This window comes from Erpetoichthys calabaricus, chromosome 3 (assembly GCF_900747795.2).
Source record: "Erpetoichthys calabaricus chromosome 3, fErpCal1.3, whole genome shotgun sequence".
Taxonomy (NCBI): Eukaryota; Metazoa; Chordata; class Cladistia; order Polypteriformes; family Polypteridae; genus Erpetoichthys; species Erpetoichthys calabaricus.
The window spans coordinates 260,818,582-260,827,258 of record NC_041396.2 but is presented as its reverse complement, the minus strand read 5'-3'; the positions used below and the strand labels follow the sequence as shown (position 1 = coordinate 260,827,258).

Genomic DNA, 8,677 nt, shown 5'->3' with positions numbered 1-8,677 from the left:
GGCCCTGTTTTTTGTCAGCCCCCCAGCCTTGACTCCCTAAGAAGACAAGAAGAAATTTCCAATAAAACCTGTGTAGAAAAAAAATGGAAGAAATTGTGGGAAAGGCAGTTTAGAGAGAAATCCCTTTCCAGGTAGGTTGGGTGTGTCAAAAAATGGAGTAAATACAATACAATCCACTGAACACGACACAACTAATCCTCTTCACAGATCTAGATTGCCAATCTATCATTGCCACCTCAGGAATACGATACAATGGTACAACCGTAATAGTACAAGTACAGAGCAAAATGCAAGAGTAGTTTATATCACATAAGAGGATTCAAATTTGTTCAGAGTCCTGGAGATCTTGGCCAACAAGCTGCCTCCCCCTCCTGCTGGCCATTCCACAGCTGAGTCAGTGCTGGGCCAGCCAGTCTGATGAAAGAACTTGATAGTTCCAATGCTCCTCAATCAGTGGTGACTTTTCCATAGGCAGGAAAACAACTTGGTAGTAGGGCAGTGGCACCAAGTGCTTGACTTAAGTGCTTAACCTGAGTCTCATAATAAGTTTGTTGAAAGGAGTTACATCAGACACCATCAGAAAGAGCCAATCCAACACAGCAACAGCTACTTCCTGAGTATGGTAGCCAGCAGAGAGCCCAGACCAATAAAAGGTGTGCCCACCTACAGAGATCTGTCCAGTCCCAGGCCTGTGCACCTCAGAGAGTGCCGCCACTGAAATACAGAGTTTATAAAGTTCCTCTAACAGCAGAGGAAGGTGGTCGTCATGCCGGAGAGACAAGATGATCCACCTACCTATCTGGATGGGCCACTTCAAATTAGAACCCAAGTTCTGCTGCATAGTGGGTGACGCCTCAGCACCACACCAGTTCTGATCCCCAACAGGCTGACGGTTTTGACTCCTGAGGACATTCCCCCATCCCCTTCATAATGCGAACAGCGTTCCTATGGGCAACTGCAGCAGAGCTACTCCCACAGAGAGTAGAAAGGAGTCCTGTCTTCCATTCCAGAACTACGTGAAGTTTTTACAGTGGCTGGAGTGCCAATCCTGCCTCCATCCCCCAAGTTTTCCTGCAAGTTAGAGGACCGCTTGCAGGTCTAGATGAAGTTTAACGTCATACCCAAGGCACAAAAAAGGCTCTACAAAAAGCATAAAATTTGCAGAAATAAAAGAACAATTCACAAAAGAAAGCACAAGATTGGAAGTCTCAACACAATCAAATATACTTTATAGAGTATTGTTATAAAAGTAATATCATGGAGGGAAAATCCCAGTATCTAAATCAAAACCAATATTCTCAAAGCAAAAGTTTTTATAAACAGAGACCAAATCACACAAATCCAAAGTGTTAATTTCACACCTACAGTGTTAATTTGAACTCTTCTTCAGAGTTTATATAGGTCCACACCAAATCAGGTTAAAGTTACACTTTGTGTAGTGTTATATTTTTCACACTTGTCAGGTGTGGAAATCAACACCGTAAGAGTTAATTTTTTAACACTAGCTGTGTTTTGAACAACTAAATTCCCAAAACAATCTGCTGGTGTTAAAAAAATAACTCTTACGGTGTTGATTTCCACACCTGACAAGTGTGGAGTGTCAATATGTTAATAGTGACTGTTAGTACAGTATATCTGGCATTGTATTATTTTAGATGCAATACTAAGTTACTGCACCTCATTTTATTTAGAAGCCAATGTCACATTAATAAAAGTTTAATGTATACACATTATACACCAGATTTAAAAAAACAAGAATTAAGACTTTTCAAAATGTTTGTTTTATTAAACAAACCGGTTTACAAAATATTTAAAAACCGATCAAAAAAAAAAATCAGGTTTCACAACCAAGAGCATTTAAATAAATTAAAAAAGCACAGTCTCAATGGCAATTTATAGAGGATACAAAAGTTAATTTACATATATGTACATTTACATATTGGTTACAGCTGCTATTAATCCTTTTGAGCAAACACTGTGCTGTAACACTGAGCTAATCAAAATGCATGGCACTATATGCATGGCAATTGTGTAAAAAATAAATAAGTGCTATTGGTGATCATTTAAAAAGGATAACATTAAATAAAAGGCTCTAGACATTTGCCAGAGATTCTTCATAGGCAAGGTTAAAAATGTAATGAACTTTGAAAGTTTATCAATGGCACTCAGGGAGGTGGTTCCTGCACAAGGGATGAGCTGCTTGTTCACAACCACATAAAAATTGTTGATCCTCTTCTTAGTTCGTCCTACTGCAAGTAGGTATGGTTGGTGACCTTCTCTCCTGCTGAGATGTTCTTCAATGCTGGTACGGGACTATAAAAGAATGACGCATGATGCATTTGATAAATACATAGCAATTTCAAAACACAAGAGAATTATTTAATACATTAAACACTTCAAACAATAAATAACATTTTATCAGGTTGAAAATATGAAAAGTGCTACACCTAAAATTTAACACAGTAAGTTTGGAGGTTGCCAGCAATCACAAGTTACAAGTGTTTGTAATTAATGTCATGTTCAAAGGGAAGAAGAAAATATGCTAGAAAACAAAGACAAGTACAGACCACTGTGATATGGTTAAAATTGATATTAAATTTACATGTCACCAATAAGACTAAAATATAAAAAATTACATATTGGTCTTGGGTAAAAAGCAGGAGAACAACTTCCTTCGGTACCAATCAACCAACAAAAATCATCTCTGACTGTACAACACATTGTAAAGACATTGATCTTGCATTAGTAAATTTACCTTATGAAAATGTACAAGCCTGTCAACAACATCAGTTGGACTGATTGTAGCCTTGTTCCTCCCTGCAGTAGGTGGTAACAAATACAACAGCAGCAAGAAAGAGGAAATGTCACCGTTACAGTCTGATGGAAAATGAGAAGGGGTCAATGCTCAGAAATATTAATTAGTTTGTAGAAGAGAGAGCCTTGCCTGTCATTTAAAACTTCAAAAAAGTACTTACCATTTTCAGACTGTTGTTTCTCTGTTGCACTAATATAACTTTGAACTTCTGCTGTCAAAGTAAGAGACTTTGCTTCTTTGATGACTTTCTGCTGGAATGCTGTCTCCTACTGCTCAAGCAATTTTGCAAATGTTTCAGTATTGAACCGCAAAATAAAGTCTTGAATCACCTAATGAAATTGCATACAGAAAAACAACACAAAGCCATCATGTCTCAATCACACTTAATTCCTTAAACCTAGAAATTAATAGAAGAGAATGTTTGTACTTACCAAACCTGCCACCTTCTCTGGCATTACTAGAGTTTGAGATTGCAGATAGGCCCGGCTATGCTCTCTCCAACCCTTCTGCATCACTGGAGTTTGAAAGCGCATCAGTACATGTACTTGGTGTTAAGGGAGCAGGGGGTGAAAATTCTTTTTTCAAAAAGGGAAGATCAATATTGATTAATTTTCAAATATTTTATGAAGACATTTGAACATTTCTGAACGAAATTATATGCCATCAGAAACATCCAGGTCAGCCAAAAGACCTTGTGGAGGACATCTTACTGTGAAGCATATCTGTGGGTTGCTCTGAATCTTCCTCCACATTAGTATCTGTCTCATCAAAAGAGAAATTTGATAATAAATGTCAATAAAATGAATTTTTCAAATCAGAAGAAACATTAGCTAATGCTTAATTAAATTCAAACTTACCATCATTTAGAAAGTCTTCAAATTTTAATCCAACTAGCAATTTAATGTATTTTTTCACTTGAAAGTAACTCACCTTCCCCAGCATAATGACCCCAAATAAAAGAACTTCGATGTTACCTTAGAGAGAGCAGCTGTAGAACAGGCTAATATTGGCTAATGCAACTTACATTGTCATTACATTTTTTTAACTTAGTTGCTGCTACATAAAATATTTAAGAACATAAATAAATCTAATATGGAGGGACATTTTTGTCAAAATTAAATAAATACATGTTTAGATAAATAAATAAATCTGAATAATTAAGTATAAGTTGTTATTGGGTGATAAAAATGACATGAAATGTATTATTATTTTGATTATGATTATTTTTAACTAGGAATATATGATATTTTTTTCTTCATTAATTAAATCATGTATTCATTTATTTATTTATCTGTAAAGTTATTTATTTAACCCCTTGTCACCTGAGGGCATTTTTCAGCAATTTCCACTATAACACTATAATAATAATAATAATTCATTACATTTATATAGCACTTTTCTCAGTACTCAAAGCGCTATCCACACAGGGAGGAACCGGGAAGCGAACCCACAATCTTCCACAGTCTCCTTACTGCAAAGCAGCAGCACTACCACTGCGCCTTATTATCCAAGTGTAAGACGAGATCAAGAACGGGTAAAACGCATGTCAAAGGAAATCTCTCAGTCCAAAAGTTTGTTTCAAAAATATTTAGTAAAAGTTAAAAGAAAATAATCCACACAGGAATAAAAGAAAAAATTGTTACACACGTAGAATAAAAGGCAAAAAAAAATGTATCTTCTCTAAACTTAGCTTTTCTTGAGAAACTTTAGTATATTTCTGTACTTAAAGTTCTTTACTACTTCTTCTATACTTAAAGGTTCTTAACTTCTTATATACTTAAAGATTCTTAGCTTCTTCTTCTGTACACTATAAGTGTACGGTTCTGCACTTAAATAACTGCTGTTTTACGAGTTACTTTACACACTCAAAAAGCCTGTAGGCCCATAAGCACATAGGCATGTGCCCAGGCACGGTCTCTACACCTTACACATGGCAAGGCTGTCACTACCTGAAGAATAATGTTTACTCAAAGCTGTTAGAAATGGCAAGAATATACCAATACAATTCTACTTATGGGGGTTATAGGAACCTCCCATAGATTATGCATTGTCATCTAGTAAAATATTTATGAATCTTATAGAACTAGGAAAATGGCTCTTATATCCAATAAAAAAGGAGGACATTCATTTTTTTTCACTAAAACTTGACATATAACTTTTCAAATGTGCTAGAAATTATGTTTGTGTCAAACTTAAACATTCCTTTACTCAAAGACCAAAGTGATTTGTCAATTGTTTTGTTATAAAATACAGTATCAATATAATTTAATAATATAAAATAAGTACAATGTCTAGAATTCCAAGTCACTTTTTTTACCTCTGAGGTGTTTCCAGACATGTCAACTGTACCTGGAAAAAGTTTCATGTTGATAACACAAAAAATAAATAATAGTTACAGCATTAGGCACCACCATGGATCCATAATATAAAACTTATATCAAATAATCTAAAATATTTATATAACATAAATAATTTCTTGCTAATGCTTGGGCTCATTTTATTCAGCAGAGGCTGCTGTAAATTGTGATATATAACAACTCTATAACAATTCTATATTTGATGTCGCTTTCTGAAGTTACATGCAACAACACGTGAAAATCACTCTCCAGCTCACTACAAATGTGTAGTACAGACCCGTGGCTTTGAAACGAGGTTGTTGTTGGTGTTGGAGTGTGGTGTACTTCGTCTGCATGATGTGGTGAAATGTGTTCTAAAACATTTTTTGAACCTTTGTCAGCCCGCTTTGAGTTTAAGAGGTTTTTGGACTGAAATATCCCTACATAATCTACTCAATCAATAATTGGCTAAAATAACAAGTAGTCTATTGTCATTTATCAAGGGGTCTAACGTGGTAATAGCATGAAACTCTAACATTATAAATCTCACTTACTGTATAAAATGGCAATATACTTGCTATTGTAAAAATGTACTGATTGAAATTCAATTGTTTTTCATTCGTTAGTTTGTTAAAAATAAGTATCATTCTCACCTTATTTTATCTATCATCTCGCAATGCAATCAGTAAAGAAAAAGGAAGTACTGTTCCAGTGCCAGAAATCAAATCCACTCTTTTCTGGTGTAATGTACACCTATTCCGCAAAATAACACTCAATCCAAACACTCTGTGACACTCCAAGTGTTGATGCCCTCAAATCAACACCAACATCAACACTTGTTAACTCAGAAAAAATTAACACTGAAAAAACAACACTAAACCACACTGAAGATTTAGCAAATGATAACAAATAAACTCACAAAAAGGGAAGAGAAATGGAGGCAATTTAAAGAAGACAGGACTCAATACCTCATGAAGATCTCTTAAATTGGGCCTCAAATGCCATCAAAGCCCTAGAATCAGGTGGCCCACACTGAGTGTGGTGTATCGGTTAAGGTGCTGGACTATAAACTCTGAGGTTGTCAGTTCAAATCCTGTTACTAACACTGTGTGACCTGCCTGTGCTCCACTTGGGAAACTAAAAGACATGTAACAAATTTTTATCAAAAATTTTGAATTAAGTCGTCAATCAAAGATGTAAGTGAAGTCTGCTATATGCAAATGATGTAAATGACCATTAAGAAACACAAATCAGTAACATGTGAACAGGATAGCAGAAAACATGGGAAAGCAATTACAGTATGATTGTACAATATGAGGTAATTACAAGATAATAATTAAACTTAGTAACAACTCAAATGGAAACTCATAACAAGTAAAAAGGAAAGGAGAAATAACACTAAAAGTAAATATAACACAACAAAATATCAGAAAATTCAGTTTCCAGATCAATCCTACCATGTGATGTATAATACAGTACTGAGAAAAGACTAAAAACTAAAGTAAGAGAATAAAAATCTGCACAAGCGCATATGACAGCCATGGGAATTTCCCCTATATTGTCTTCAATGGTATGTAAGTAAATACTCTTCAGTAACATTTAATCTAATGAATGTACAAGTAAAAACATCTTTAGAGTACGTCTTTATAACGAAAAAAAGCAGGAACCTGGCCAAACAAGTTAGTGTAGTGCTATGTCAGCGTACATCTGCTAAGAAAAACAAGTTAGAATACACACACATGGCGTAACATTCAGGTGTGTTTGAGGACTGCGGATTGACTGTAGCCTTCAAAGGACTGAGTTCAGCATGCGTCACTGAAGGTGACCCCTTGTCATGGGTTCAACATATGAAACAGAAACCAAGTGCTATTGAAATGTCATGGGCAGGTCCAGAAATTTGATTTAAAAGGTTTGCGGAAATAAATAAGGAACAAGACTTTGCATTAAGAAAAGAGAGGCCAAGTTTAAAGAACAACAGCTCTTGATTTCTTTGTCAGCTGTACTCAAAAGTTTAGGGCAGTGAATTAGTTACTTAACCTTTAGATGCATACATCTACCACTAGTGACCCATGATGTCATTTTTGAATTATTTGATGCAGTTTGATTCAGTCTCTCAGCTATACCTCATGCTTTTCATCCATCTCAATTTAGCAGCAAAAAAAAAATCCAGAATACTGCCTAATTTCTTTTTAATGACCATTTATTTGCAAATATGGTTTAAGGTCACTATCAAACTGTGCATATGATAGTGCTATAAAACACATGGCTATCTGCATAGAACTGGACGCTAGCATCCGAACGTCATTTTTGCAGTTCTTACAAGTTATTTGATGTGTTGGACACCATCTCAAAGGTATACCTCATACTTTTCATCTGTAACAGTTTTCCAGCCAAAATAAACACAATAGTTTACCATTATTTCTTTATGACTCTTTGTTTGTGAGAATACCAATGGGTCACTTTGGAATGTCTTTATTGAGAAATGTAGGACAAACTATATGGTTAATGCATATGTCACAACTGATGAACAGCTTATTCCAAGTGGCGTCTCAACAGGTTGTGTTAACAAATGGTTGGCCATGAAAGCAGTCAGAACTCCACTGGTCTGACTGAATCAGTGGTGAAGACATTATTACTGTTACTATTGTAACATTTAATGTAACTACAGATAATGTTTTACAAGTGCCAAACTAGCTGGTGATTTACTCCCAAAAAGAATCACACTTTGGGAACAATTTGCAGAAACAAACCTGAAGTTCTGAAGGTACTTTTTTCATGCAAGACCAGAGCTCCAGGGTCAAGGCTGTTTGGTTTTTGCCAAAAGGCAATGGCAATGGCGTCTTATGTGCCAAAGAAAAGCAAGGCAGTTGTTCTGCTGTCAACTACACATGAAACGAAGGAGACTGAGGTATCTGGAAAACCTGTCATGATCATTGACTATAATAAGACAAAAGGTGCTGTGGACTGTGTAGACCAATTATACCACAGCTACAGCACACAAACAAAAACAAAGCGCTGGCCTTTGGTTTATTTTCTTGTCTAAACCTTGCAAGTATAAATGCACTTGCTATTTTCATGGCAAAGTTTCTAGGCTGGCAAACTACACTGACACACAAACGATGTATTTTCCTGGAGAACCTAGGCCTTGAGCTTCTGAGACCTAGTATTGAGGGAGACATATGACAAAACAACTCAATTAGACAAGTGCAAAAGATGCCACATACACCCATCATCACCAGACTGCAAAACAGTGGATCAATAAAAATTTGTAAATACCAATTATTTTTGCTGTTTTTAGGCTAGGCTAGGAAAATATTAAAAACTTCTACAGTGGTGCCTCGTACATCAAACGATTCAGTGTTCATGGAAGAAACATTCAATAAATGTTTTTAGTGTCATGACTATTTGTGGCTTAATTCTTTTGATTCACGGTATATGCACACAAGGATTAGTAAGTTTGACCCACATAATTTGTCTAATTTTAAGCCTATCTCTGACCTTCCATTTTTTTATTTTTAAAATTCTA

At 35.5% G+C, this 8,677-nt stretch overlaps 1 long non-coding RNA gene across 1 annotated transcript; it reads right to left on the bottom strand.

The window, feature by feature from the left end:
• Positions 1–1,869: 1,869 nt before the first annotated feature.
• LOC114647595 (uncharacterized) lies at positions 1,870–3,550 on the bottom strand. Its single transcript, XR_007934320.1, has 3 exons — positions 2,976–3,550; positions 2,756–2,877; positions 1,870–2,313 (listed from the first exon to the last, which is right to left on the bottom strand). It is a non-coding gene; the product is annotated as an uncharacterized LOC114647595 (long non-coding RNA).
• Positions 3,551–8,677: the final 5,127 nt, after the last annotated feature.